General features: G+C 37.1%; 1 long non-coding RNA gene across 1 annotated transcript; it reads right to left on the bottom strand.

The window, feature by feature from the left end:
• Positions 1-4,384: 4,384 nt before the first annotated feature.
• LOC139183544 (uncharacterized) lies at positions 4,385-12,388 on the bottom strand. Its single transcript, XR_011567041.1, has 3 exons — positions 12,267-12,388; positions 11,035-11,153; positions 4,385-4,561 (listed from the first exon to the last, which is right to left on the bottom strand). It is a non-coding gene; the product is annotated as an uncharacterized lncRNA (long non-coding RNA).
• Between the last annotated feature and the right edge of the window lie 2,214 nt (positions 12,389-14,602).

The raw sequence follows: 14,602 nt of genomic DNA, 5'->3' as shown, positions 1-14,602 counted from the left end.
GTCCATGGAGTTGCAAAGAGTAGGACACAACTAAGCAACCACAAAAATTTGTGTATATAATTTAAATATATATTAATGTTAGAGGTAGAACTTACCAGATATATATTCAGTTCAGTTCAGTTGCTCAGTCATACCCAACTCTTTGCAACCCCATGAATCGCAGTGCGCCAGGCCTCCCTGTCCATCATCAACTTCCGGAGTTTACTCAAACTCATGTCCATCGAGTTGGTGATGCCATCCAGCCATGTTATCCTCTGTCGTCCCCTTCTTCCCCCAATCCCTCCCAGCATCAGGGTCTTTTCCAATGATTCAACTCTTCACATGAGGTGGCCAATGTACTGGAGTTTCAGCTTCAGCATCAGTCCTTCCAATGAACACCCAGGACCAATCTTCTTTAGAATGGACTGGTTGGATCTCCTTGCAGTCCAAGGGACTCTCAAGAGTCTTCTCCAACACCACAGTTCAAAAGTATCAATTCTTCAGCGCTCAGCTTTCTTCACAGTCCAACTCTCACATCCATACATGACCACTGGAAAAACCATAGCCTTAACTAGACAGCCCTTTGTTGGCAAAGTAATGTCTCTGCTTTTGAATATGCTATCTAGGTTGGTCATAACTTTCCTTCCAAGGAGTAAGCGTCTTTTAATTTCATGGCAGCAGTCACCATCTGCAGTGATTTTGGAGCCCCCAAAAATAAAGTCAGCCACTGTTTCCACTGTTTGCCCATCTATTTCCCATGAAGTGATGGGACCAGATGCCATGATCTTTGTTTTCTGAATGTTGAGCTTCAAGCCAGCTTTTTCACTCTCACTTTCATCAATAGGCTTTTTAGTTCCTCTTCACTTTCTGCCATGAGGGTGGTGTCATCTGCATAACTGAGATTATTGATATTTCTCCCAGCAATCTTGATTGCAGCTTGTGCTTCTTCCAGCGTTTCTCATGATGTACTCTGCATAGAAGTTAAATAAGCAGGGTGACAATATTCAGCCTTGACGTACTCCGTATTCTATTTCGAAAAAGTCTGTTCTTCCATGTCCAGTTCTAACTGTTGCTTCCTGACCTGCATACAGGTTTCTCAAGAGGTGGGTCAGGTGGTCTGGTAATCCTGTCTTTCAGAATTTCCCACAGTTTATTGTGATCCACACAGTCAAAGGCTTTGACATAGTTAATAAAGCAGAAATAGATGTTTTTTCTGGAACTCTCTTGCTTTTTTGATGATCCAGCAGATGTTGGCAATTTGATCTCTGACTCCTCTGCCTTTTCTAAAACCAGCTTCAACAACTGGAAGTTCATGGTTCACTTACTGCTGAAGCCTGGCTTGGAGAACTTTGAGCATTACTTTACTTGTGTGTGAGATGAGTGCAATTGTACGATAGTTTGAGCATTCTTTGGCATTGCCTTTCTTTGGGATTGGAATGAAAACTGACCTTTTCCAGCCCTATGGCCACTGCTGACTTTTCCAAATTTGCTGGCATATAGAATGCGGCACTTTCACAGCATCATCTTTCAGGATTTGAAATAGCTCAACTGGAATTCCATCACCTCCATTAGCTTTGTTCATAGTGATGCTTCCTAAGGCCCACCTGACTTTACATTCCAGGATGTCTGGCTCTAGGTGAGTGATCACACCGTCGTGATTATCTGGGTCATGAAGATCTTTTTTGTACAGTTCTTCTGTGTATTCTCACCACCTCTTCTTAATATCTTCTGCTTCTGTTAGGTCCCTACCATTTTTGTCCTTTATTGAGGCTATCTTTGCATGAAATGTTCCCTTGGTATCTCTAATTTTCTTGAAGAGATCTCTAGTCTTTCCCATTCTATTGTTTTTCTCTATTTCTTTGCATTGATCACTGAGGAAAGCTTTCTTATCTCTCCTTGCTATTCTTTGGAACTCCACATTCAGATGTTTATATCTTTCCTTTTCTCCTTTGCTTTTCACTTCTCTTCTTTTCACAGCTATCCCTTAGAAGAAATGGAGTAGCCATCATGGTCAACAAAAGAGTCCGAAATGGAGTACTTGGATGCAATCTCAAAAATGACAGAATGATCTCTGCTCGTTTCCAAGGCAAATCATTCAATATCACAGTAATCCAAGCCTATGCCCCAACCAGTAACACTGAAAAAGCTGAAATTGAATGGTTCTATGAAGACCTACAAGACCTTTTAGAACTAACACCCAAAGAAGATGTCCTTTTCTTTATAGGGGACTGGAATGCAAAAGTAGGAAGTCAAGAAACACCTGGGGTAACAGGCAAATTTGGTCTTGGAATATGGAATGAAGCAGGGCGAAAGCTAATAGAGTTTTACCAAAAGAATGCACTGGTCATAGCAAACACCGTCTTCCAACACAAGAGAAGACTCTGCACATGGACATCACCAGATGGTCAACACCGAAATCAGATTGATTATATTCTTTGCAGCCAAAGATGGAGAAGTTCTATACAATCAGCAAAAACAAGACTGGGAGGTGACTGTGGCTCAGATCATGAACTCCTTACTTCCAAATTCAGACTGAAATTGAAGAAAGTAGGGAAAACCACTAGACCATTCAGGTATGACCTAAATCAAATCCCTTATGATTATACAGTGGAAGTGAGAAATAGATTTAAGGGACTAGATCTGATAGACAGAGTGCCTGATGAACTATGGACAGAGGTTCGTGACATTGTACAGGAGACAGGGATCAAGACCATCCTCATGGAAAAGAAATCCAAAAAAGCAAAATGGCTTTCTGGGGAGATATATATTGGTCATACATAAAAAGTGAAGATCAGTGGAAACAAACTCAAGGATTTTCTTATGCATTGAATCTGAACAACTACACAGTGAAATGAACTGAAATGGGGGAGGGGCACAACAAAAAGTTCTGTATTGGAGTTGTTCAGGATTTTCAGACATCTTTCACACAGTAGAGTATGTAAGTGGAGAGTGAAAAGGCAGTTAAGGAGGGAGAACACACACAAATAACTCAGTATCTACTTCCTTCCCTTACTCTCTGATTCTTTCATCAACATCTGAGCCTGAGGACTCTACTTTTGTGTTCTGTGAATGCCTTTGATCCAACACTAGGCCTCTCTCCTCTGTGCAAACCTCTGGAAATTGAAGATTGTCCCTTAGTTTGGCTGCCTTCTCAGAAAGTGTAACCTTGTTTTCATGTATTTTAATGAATGAAACTTACTATCACCTAAAATTATGACACAGCTTAATTTGTAGAGTAAGCTGCATGCTAAAATGAGTATTTCAGAAATAGATGCACAGATAGAACACAAACTTATGGTGAGGAAAAAGGAAGGGGGTGAAAATCAGGAAGTTGGGATTAACATAGATACACTACTATATGTAACAGACAAACAATAAGGATTTACTCTATAGCACAGGGAATGCTACAATATTTTATAATAAGCTGTTTGGAAAGAGAATCTGAAAAAGAATTAATAAAGAATGAATATATGACTATACATATATTCATTCAATATGTATACATAATACTGAATCACTGTGCTGTACACCTGAAACTAACTAGACCTTGTAAATCAATTATACTTCAATAAAAGAAGGAATCAGTTTCTTGATAAGTACAATTAAAGTGAAAGGCAAGATACTGGTTTCTATTTAAATGACATCATGTCAACAGCATGGATTGAAATTTTTTTAGTGCAGAATATTTCAAAATTAAAATAACACTGCAAGGAGATCAAACCAGTCAATTGTAAAGGAAATCAGTCTTGAATATTCACTGGAAGGACTGATGCTGAAGCTGAAACTCCAAACTTTGGCCACCTGATGTGAAGAACTGACTCATTGGAAAAGGCCCTGATTCTTGGAAAGATTAAAGGTGGGAGGAGAAGAGGACAACAGAGGATGAGATGGTTGGATGTCATCACTGACTCAATGGACAGGAGTTTGAACAACCTGTGGGAGTTGGTGATGGACAGGGAGACCTGGCATGCTGCAGTTCATGGGGTTGCAAAGAGTCGGACATGACTGAGTGACTGAACTGAACTGGGCACTTAAGCAAACATGAATGTTGTTGTCATAAGATAGAAACCCAGCAGTAGAAGTTGAATTTGTGAAAACAGATTGAAGTTATACATTTATAAACTAGGAAATGCCAAGGGTGGATAATAAATGTCAGAATTAGAAAAAACCACAAAGACAGTTATACTTTACATCCATCAGAACTCTGTCAAAGATACTAGGAAGACATAAAATTATTGTAATTTTAGCCACCAACTTTGTTACTTTGTTATTACAGCCCAAGGAGATAAATAAAATGGAATATCCAGTATTTGCTTGATAGATCAATTTATTACTATGGTAATTTTTTAAAAATTTTTGAAATACTTTAACATAGAGAACAAAGTAGAACACAGTTAGTTCAGAGAATATCACGACTACAGTTCAGAAATATTAATATGATCTCAGGAGTGTGTTTTGCATGTAACACTACTTGATTGCATCTTCTTTTTTGTTTTCTTTCTTTGAAAGCCAGAATATGGATACAGCAAGAGGGCAGGAAGAACCTTCCTGAGTACAAAGCAAATACCTTTTCTCACCAAACCTGTAGATAAAGAGAAAAATTCTTTTTATTAACTTTGAACTACAGATGAAATCATGGCTAATAACATTATTCTTACTTGTTTTCAACTTATATCCATATACATTCCTTTATGTCTGACCAAGGGTTCACAATGGCCCATTTGTTAACAAATGCTTTGTGTCCTCCATATATTAGTCAGACTTCCCTCCTCCCTTGGTGCCTTGACCTCTGCTTGCTCTTAGGCTTGGACAAGCACTAAAAAGCTGAATGTGCTCCCTTAACAGCTTATTCTGAGATTCGGCTGACCACAGTAGACACTTTTTTCTGTCAAACTCTAAAAGACATTAGAAAAGTACAACTTTCCAAAACTGGGCCAGGAAGGAATAGAAAATCTTAACAGACCCATCACAAGCTCGGAAATTGAAACTGTAATAAAGAATCTTCCAGCAAACAAAAGCCCAGGTCCAGACGGCTTCACAGCTGAATTCTACCAAAAATTTAGAGAAGAGCTAACACCTATCCTGCTCAAACTCTTCCAGAAAATTGCAGAGGAAGGTAAACTTCCAAACTCATTCTATGAGGCCACCATCACCCTAATACCAAAACCTGACAAAGATCCCACGAAAAAAGAAAACTACAGGCCAATATCACTGATGAACATAGATGCAAAAATCCTTAACAAAATTCTAGCAATCAGAATCCAACAACACATTAAAAAGATCATACCCCATGACCAAGTGGGCTTTATCCCAGGGATGCAAGGATTCTTCAATATCCACAAATCAATCACTGTAATACACCACATTAACAAATTGAAAAATAAAAACCATATGATTATCTCAATAGATGCAGAGAAAGCCTTTGACAAAATTCAACAGCCATTTATGATAAAAACTCTCCAGAAAGCAGGAATAGAAGGGACATACCTCAACATAATAAAAGCTATATATGACAAACCCACAGCAAACATTATCCTCAATGGTGAAAAATTGAAAGCATTTCCTCTAAAGTCAGGAACAAGACAAGGGTGCCCACTTTCACCATTACTATTCAACATAGTCTTGGAAGTTTTGGCCACAGCAATCAGAGCAGAAAAAGAAATAAAAGGAATCCAAATTGGAAAAGAAGAAGTAAAACTCTCACTATTTGCAGATGACATGATCCTCTACATAGAAAACCCTAAAGATTCCGCCAGAAATTTACTAGAGCTAATCAATGACTATAGTAAAGTTGCAGGATATAAAATCAACACACAGAAATCCCTTGCATTCCTATACACTAATAATGAGAAAACAGAAAGAGAAATTAAGGAAACAATTCCATTCACCATTGCAACGGAAAGAATAAAATACTTAGGAATATATCTACCTAAAGAAACTAAAGACCTATATATAAAAAACTATAAAACACTGGTGAAAGAAATCAAAGAGAACACTAACAGATGGAGAAATATACCATGTTCATGGATTGGAAGAATCAATATAGTGAAAATGAGTATACTACCCAAAGCAATTTATAGATTCAATGCAATCCCTATCAGGCTACCAACAGTATTCTTCACAGAGCTAGAACAAATAATTTCACAATTTGTATGGAAATACAAAAAACCTCGAATAGCCAAAGCTATCTTGAGAAAGAAGAATGGAACTGGAGGAATCAACCTACCTGACTTCAGGCTCTATTACAAAGCCACAATTATCAAGACAGTATGGTACTGGCACAAAGTCAGAAATATTGATCAATGGAACAAAATAGAAAGCCCAGAGATAAATCCACACACATATGGACACCTTATCTTTGACAAAGGAAGCAAGAATATACAATGGATTAAAGACAATCTCTTTAACAAGTGGTGCTGGGAAAACTGGTCAACCACATGTAAAAGAATGAAACTAGACCACTTTCTAACACCATACACAAAAATAAACTCAAAATGGATTAAAGATCTAAACGTAAGACCAGAAACTATAAAACTCCTAGAGGAGAACATAGGCAAAACACTCTCCGACATACATCACAGCAGGATCCTCTATGACCCACCTCCCAGAATATTGGAAATAAAAGCAAAAATAAACAAATGGGACCTAATTAACCTTAAAAGCTTCTGCACATCAAAGGTAACTATTAGCAAGGTGAAAAGACAGCCTTCAGAATGGGAGAAAATAATAGCAAATGAAGCAACTGACAAACAACTAATCTCAAAAATATACAAGCAACTCCTACAGCTCAACTCCAGAAAAATAAATGACCCAATCAAAAAATGGGCCAAAGAACTAAATAGACATTTCTCCAAAGAAGACATACAGATGGCTAACAAACACATGAAAAGATGCTCAACATCACTCATTATCAGAGAAATGCAAATCAAAACCACTATGAGGTACCATTTCACACCAGTCAGAATGGCTGCAATCCATAAGTCTACAAGCAATAAATGCTGGAGAGGGTGTGGAGAAAAGGGAACCCTCTTACACTGTTGGTGGGAATGCAAACTAGTACAGCCACTATGGAGAACAGTGTGGAGATTCCTTAAAAACCTGGAGATAGAACTGCCTTATGATCCAGCAATCCCACTGCTGGGCATACACACTGAGGAAACCAGAAGGGAAAGAGACACATGTACCCCAATGTTCATCGCAGCACTGTTTATAATAGCCAGGACATGGAAGCAACCTAGATGTCCATCAGCAGATAATGGATAAGAAAGCTGTGGTACATATACACAATAGAGTATTACTCAGCCATTAAAAAGAATACATTTGAATCAGTTCTAATGAGATGGATGAAACTGGAGCCTATTATACTGAGTGAAGTAAGCCAGAAGGAAAAACACCAATACAGTATACTAACGCATATATATGGAATTTAGAAAGATGGTAACAATAACCCTGTGTATGAGACAGCAAAAGAGACACTGATGTATAGATCAGTCTTATGGACTCTGTGGGAGAGGGAGAGGGTGGGAAGATTTGGGAGAATGGCATTGAAACATGTATAATATCATGTATGAAACGAGTTGCCAGTCCAAGTTCGATGCACGATATGGATGCTTGGGGCTGGTGCACTGGGACGACCCAGAGGGAGGGTATGGGGTGGGAGGAGGGAGGAGGGTTCAGGATGGGGAACACAGGTATTTCTGTGGCAGATTCATTTCGATATTTGGCAAAACTAATACAATATTGTAAAGTTTAAAAATAAAATAAAATTAAAAATAAATAAATAAAAGACATTTTACTCTTCTAGACCAACTTTCCTTTAAAGTCTCTGCTACTCTCTGCTTAATCTTTTTTTACCCTATAAAGGGAAAACTTTTCTGATTGCTTTTGAAATCCTTGCAGAGTTTTGTGATTTGTGCATTCTCTATATAGCAGTGGTTTATTCTGAATTAAGTCTCTCCTTATCTAATTTTGGATTTGTCTTGATTTGACTTGATTAATGATTCTTGACCCAAAATGTTGCCTATGTAAATTCATTTTTATATAAAAGATTTAGTAAAATCATTCCAAAATGGTTCTATAATTGGACTTTAAATTAAATCACTGCTGTCACTACAACTCTTTCTTAGTTCAAGCTCTTACTTCTCACAATTATTTTGATAGTTTCTCAATGAACTTTATTTTCTGTCTATACTCCCTCTCAACTTGCCAAACTCCCCATATATAATGTGCCTTCATAAGCCATCCATTCCTTATCACTCCTTTATTGCATGATATTTTAGCTGATGATTATTTCTATTTATGGCCATATTAAACCAGATCTGGGCTGGATGAAGCACAAGCTGGAATAAAGATTGCTGAGAGAAATATCAATAACCTCAGATATGCAGATGACATCAACCTTATGGCAGAAAATGAAGAAGAACTAAAGAGCCTCTTGAAAGTGAAAGAGGAGACTGAAAAAGTTGGTTTAAAGCTCAACATTCAGAAAACAAAGATCATAGCATCCGGGCCCATCACTTCATGGCAAATAGATGGAGAAACAGTGGAAATATTGGCAGACTTTATTTTTCTGGGCTCCAAAATCACTGCAGATGGTGATTGCAGCCATGAAATAAAAAGACACTTACTCCTTGGAAGGAAAATTATAACAAAACTAGACAATATACTGAATAGCAGAGACATTACTTTGCCAACAAAGGTCCATCTGGTCAATGCTATGGTTTTTCCAGTAGTCATGTACAGATGTGAGAGTTGAACTATAAAGAAAGCTGAGCACTGAAGAATTGATGCTTTTGAACTGTGGTGTTGGAGAAGACTCTTGAGAGTCCCTTGGACTGCAGGGAGACCCAACCAGTCCATCCTAAAGGAAATCAGTCCTGTGTGTTCACTGGAAGGACTAATGTTGAAACTGAAACTCCAATATTTGGCCACCTGATGTGAAGAGCTGACTCATTTGAAAAGACCCTGATGCTGGGAAAGATTGAAGATAGGAGGAGAAGGGGATGACAGAGAATGTGATGGTTGGATGGCATCACTGACTCAATGGGCATGATTTTGAGTAAACTCTAGGAGTTGGTGATGGACAGGGGGGTCTTGCGTGCTGCAGTCCATGGGGTCGCAAAGAGTCTGACATGACTGAGCAACTGGACTGAAGCTGTCGAGTGCAGGGACTCTGGCTTAATGTTTTTTATATCCCCAGTGGCTATCTCAGTGAATGCCTATGGGTGGTCTAAAAGTATCTGTTGAATGAATGAATGCAAATCTCGTTTGGATCCTTTCCTAAAACAGTAACAGAGGAACATAATTTTCAATTGTTCTCATCCAAAAGTTAAAAGAACTCCTATATTTCCATGTCAAGTCTCATTTTCACTTTCACTTTCATTTTTCCTGATACTTCATGGATTTAAGAAATATCAAACGACTGCTGATAAATTTAGAGAATGAATTCTATCATTTTTTTTCCCCTGCACTTCTCACATAAGAAAAACTGTGTCAGTTTGAATTTTAGTCCTCTTGGACTTTCAATGTGAATGCTATTCTTGTTCAAATTGAACATAACTAAAGTATCTCCTTTAGCATCTCCTACATTAACAGACCAAATTCATAAAGCAAAATTCCTTGGAGGAAACAGCAACAACCAAGAAACCAACAAATAATATTAGCATCATGTGTCCTTACTGAAAGTCATATTTCCTGAGAATATTTATTTGCTAATCAAATCCTGAGCACTTTCTTCCATTTCTTTTTTTCTCCTTTCCTGGTTTGGTCATCCATTCAATGCATCATGAAATCTGATTGCCATTTCTTAAGGCTTCTTTATCATATTTCTTTCAAGTCTTTCTTTTCCCAACCAATTTTAGTCCCCTGCCCCTCCACTTATAAACAGAGTCCATATTTTATCCATGTTTTTTCTGTCAAATGAAATTTTTGTTAATAGTATATCTTTCCTTGATCAAAAATCTTCAGTGATTGCTTTATACCTGGGAGGACAAGTTCAGATTGTTTGTTCTGTTATTAATGGCACTGCTGCTGCTGCTGCTGCTAAGTCGCTTCAGTCACGTCCAACTCTATGTGACCCCATAGACGGCAGCCCACCAGGCTCCCCCGTCCCTGGGATTCTCCAGGCAAGAACACTGGAGTGGGTTGCCATTTCCTTCTTCAGTGCATGAAAGAGAAAAGTGAAAGTGAAGTCGCTCAGTTGTGTCCAACTCTTTGCGACCCCATGGACTGCAGCCTACCAGGATCCTCCATCCATGGGATTCTCCAGGCAAGAGTACTGGAGTGGGTTGCCATTGCCTTCTCCCATTAATGACTTTAGAATGAATTGCTAATAAGCTCCAATCTGGTGCCTTTGCAGTTGTTCCAAAGTTTACATTGAGAAGGAAAAAATTTTAAACAATATGTTGATGCAGATTTAGTGGCAGATCAACCTGTAGTCACAGTTATATAAAATTCTGTTCAAGGAATTTTGCATATCATCTTTTAAAAGGCTCACTAGTTTTATGAGGTAATTATTACTATGATACTATTGAGTCTGATGCAAAAGTGAAGTTTAGAAAAGATTAAGGATATTTCATATGATTTTGGGGACCAGGAATACAAACCCAGGTGTCCCCATTCCCAGTGCTCAGTCTTTGAGCCACAGGACAGATGTTTTCTTTGGAACATTTGGATAAACAATTGGGCTCCCCTGGTGGCTCTGACGGTAAAAAATCCACCTGCAATGCGGGAGACCTGGGTTCGATCCCTGGGTAGGGAAGATCCTCTGGAGGAGGGCATGGCAACTCACTCCAGTATTCTTGCCTGGAGAATCCCCATGGACAGGGAGCCTGGTGGGCCATGGACAGAGGAGTCAATGGGGTTGCAAAGAGTCAAACATGACTGAGTGACTAAGCACAGCACAGATAAATCAGCACAGTTTAAGAGAGCTACACCAGGCTGCACTTCTTAAACTGGGGCTGGTTTTGTTTTTATGACTTGCTCTTGACTTTTCTTGTTTTAATTGTCACCCTTCATAATGCTGAAGAATATGAAATGCCACTAGACTTGTCTTACCTTTGTGTTCATGTCCGGTGATTACTGAGCAGCTACTACTGGACTGGATATGGATATGGATATGGATATGCTGGATAACTAGGAATATATCCACCTTGCTGGTTTGGGTAATAAAATCTCTGCATACATCAAAAAGGAGGAGAAAATTGCATAGAGTTAAGATAATGTAGGGCAAATAATTCATAATAATATCTATTAACAACTTACATCATAAATGTGGTAGGTCCTTCTATATCATCTGTTGGATTATTTTTCAAACTTTTAGTTAGAGTTTTACTTTTTGTGTAAGAAAAATATTTAAAAAATAGCAAAATAATATAGGCTTTTTTTTTTTTGCTGTTTTTTGATGATTCTATTGTTTTATCATACCCAGAGCCATTGATTATGGCGGACCTCCCAAAAATGATTTGAAATCTTTTTTATGATATTAGCTGTAAACTGATTTGGTCACCCTTCTAGGGAGTAGGCATTAACTAATTTCAAATTACTGGAATTGTTGCTGATCACTGTTGTATTATAATGAGCTTACTGCCTCTAACCCCTAATTCTGTAATATTCACTTCTGTTAATCCAAATATCCTTCATCCAACCTTCTGAACCCTTTTATTTGATGTCATTTTAAGATCATCTACTTGTTAAGTTAGTATACATTTTTGAGACCTATAACATTGATAAGATATGTCTAAAAAGTGTGAGAAATCAGGGATACATTTTCATGGAGCAAAATGTTAAATGAATAAAATGATCTCTCTCATCATATGGTTAATTTAACTTTACCTTATGACTTTATCACCCACTATAAGAATCAGAAATTTGAAAGCTACCATTAAATCGCTTCTCGGCCTTTTGGCTAAGATCAAGTGTGAAAGCTACCATTATAGCCTCTATGCTCCACTAAGTACATATTATGCTCAAAAGAATATGATTCTTTAGGCAAAGTCAAATTATTCATCAGACAAACCTATCTTAGTTTTAAGAAAGTGATTGGCTACATTAGGTTGGCATTATGAGTTTCCATCTAAATGCTACTAATATTAAGGAATTCAGGACTTTCCTCAGGGTATTATCAAGAAATAAATGTATAAATAAATAAATAACAAATGCATAAACAAGGACTGCAGTCATTCACTGTATAAATATATTTCAGAGATGAATGTGGGTCTTCCTTTTAGAATTAATACTAGGGAATAAAATATGTTTATGCTATACCATTTTCTTAGGGGAATACTTACAGGGTTAAATCTAAGCCGGTGTTCCTGGAAAAATAAAGAACAAATTAAAATTTTAATACATGTTTAATTATCACCTTTTGCAGTGAATGAAAGTGTCTTACCTCTTCAGATGAATCAGCTTTCTGGGGGAAAAAAGAAAAGAAAAAAATAGTTGGCATATTTATTTTTAAACTTTTAATTTGTTATGGGGTAAAGTAGTTAACATATTTTAATTTTACAATTCTAGATTGACTGCAAAAATGCACTTAGCTGCCACAATTAAACAAAATGGAGGCAAAGTCTTAGATGACTGATGGAGGCAACCTGTATTTTTTTTTTGCTGTTTTGATTGTTGTTTGTTTATACTTTGGTTGTTGTTTACTTACATCTTTAAAATGAGTGAATAATAGTTTGCTACCATGTTAATTTGCTATATTCAAATAATTCACTGTGGTTTGAATTTCTTTTGAGTGTGAAATTGAGAAAAATCTATTGCTTTGAATAGGACAGTGAATTTAAATAGTTTATTTTTGTTTTTGCTCAAGAAAAACATTTTTTATGTGGATATGTTTAAGTAACTCAAAAGCCACTAATATTCAAATATGAGCATGCTGGTAGAGTCTGATATTATATTTTCCTCTGTTTTTCTAAAAGTTTTATTTTTCCACAACTGTCATTTTACAGAAAATAACATGATTTACAGTGATATCATAACCAATTTGTTTTTGAAACCCCTACTAGAATTTGTTCAATATATTGTGGTATTGTAACTTCTTGTGTAATTTCTCAGTAACTAGACATAATGAATATGAAGTGAAAGGGACAATTACTTTTAACAGAGTAACAAATTTAAGGAAAATAGAAAAAGGAGGAAGACAATGGTAGAAGGAGGAAGAGAAGGAAGAGGAGGAAGAAGAAGGAGGAAGAGGGAGGAAGTGGAAAGCAATTTAGAGAAGTGAAATTTTACCTAATAACATGTGGAAGTAAATGACAGTACCAGCTGAGAATTCATGGCGTTTGTCAGAGCTACAGCTTTTAATATTTAAGTGCCTTTTACCAGCTCTCTAGTCCCATATTATGAGATCTTTAAAAAATGTTACTTTTACATTATACTAATTATACTTTAATTCTGTGTGTGTTACACACATGCATGTCTTTTCAAGATATATTATGATTCCTCATGAATTTATGAAGCTTAATTCAAGGAAAATGTTCCTATAAAACATTAAAAAAATTTTAAAGTCATGTTCAGGTAAATGCACATATAGGTCAGAACACAAGAAATAGGAAATACTTTTAGGATACTTCCTAAGAGCTTAAGTTCAAAATTTCCTGGTATATCAATACTTACAATCATGGCAACCATGAGAGCCATAATAAAGGCAAAGAAAAAGATCTTCATATTTGGTAGAGTCCTGTGAAAGCATATGTGAAAAATCAGTAACCCATCCACTGCTGCATTAAAAAATCAAACATTTATTGATCAAACTATGCTCCACAGTCTTGTGAAACTGAGTAGAAATGCAAAGACAATTGAATCATATTGCCTGACATCATGGAATGTAGAGACAAGTAGGCATCGTGATAAGCAAAAAGAAGTACTGTGATGTTAAATACTAAAGCACTGTAAACACACAGCAAGTGAGATATTAGTCTTAGACCTAGAAAATGGAGATATTGAAGAAAATAAAATGGTAAGACTTGGACTTCCCCCATGGTCCAGTGGTTTAGAATCTGCCTGCCAATTCAGGGGTAATGGGCTTGACCCCTGGTCCAGGAGAATTCCACAAACTGCAGGGCAAATAAGCCCATTAGCCACAGCTACTGACCTTATGCCCTAGATCCCATGCTCTGCAACAGGAGAAGCCACTTCAAAGAGAAGCAACTCCAGTACTAGAGAATAGGCCCTGCTCCCCACAACTATAGAATGCCAGGGTGCAGCAAGGAAAACCCAGCACAGCCAAAAATTTTTTAAAAAGAAAAAAAAATAGAGGTAAGACTTGTGTTACATTATATGGGGTTAATGAGTAAGTAAAAACAAGTCTTTGTGGCCTATCCAAAGGGAAAAAAAAAAAATGAAAGAGAATGAGAATAGAAAGTTCATCCTGTAACAAGGACAGAAAAAGGATACAGGCTGACCATTTAGACTTCTGTGAAATGACAGGGAACTTACATAATGATGGTATGGATCGTAAGTAAGGTGGAATTTAAGATGTATTTAGAAGGTAGAATGACAGGATTTGAATGAATCCCTTGTCATTCAAAATCAATGACAGGGATTGGTTTTGAATCATAATTAGTGAAAATGAGTCAGGTTTCTGGCTTGAAAACTGTAGATGATGTAATCTTGGTATTAG

The sequence above is a fragment of the Bos indicus genome, chromosome 6 (assembly GCF_029378745.1).
Source record: "Bos indicus isolate NIAB-ARS_2022 breed Sahiwal x Tharparkar chromosome 6, NIAB-ARS_B.indTharparkar_mat_pri_1.0, whole genome shotgun sequence".
NCBI lineage: Eukaryota > Metazoa > Chordata > Mammalia > Artiodactyla > Bovidae > Bos > Bos indicus.
This window is presented reverse-complemented; position numbering and strand designations above follow the sequence as displayed.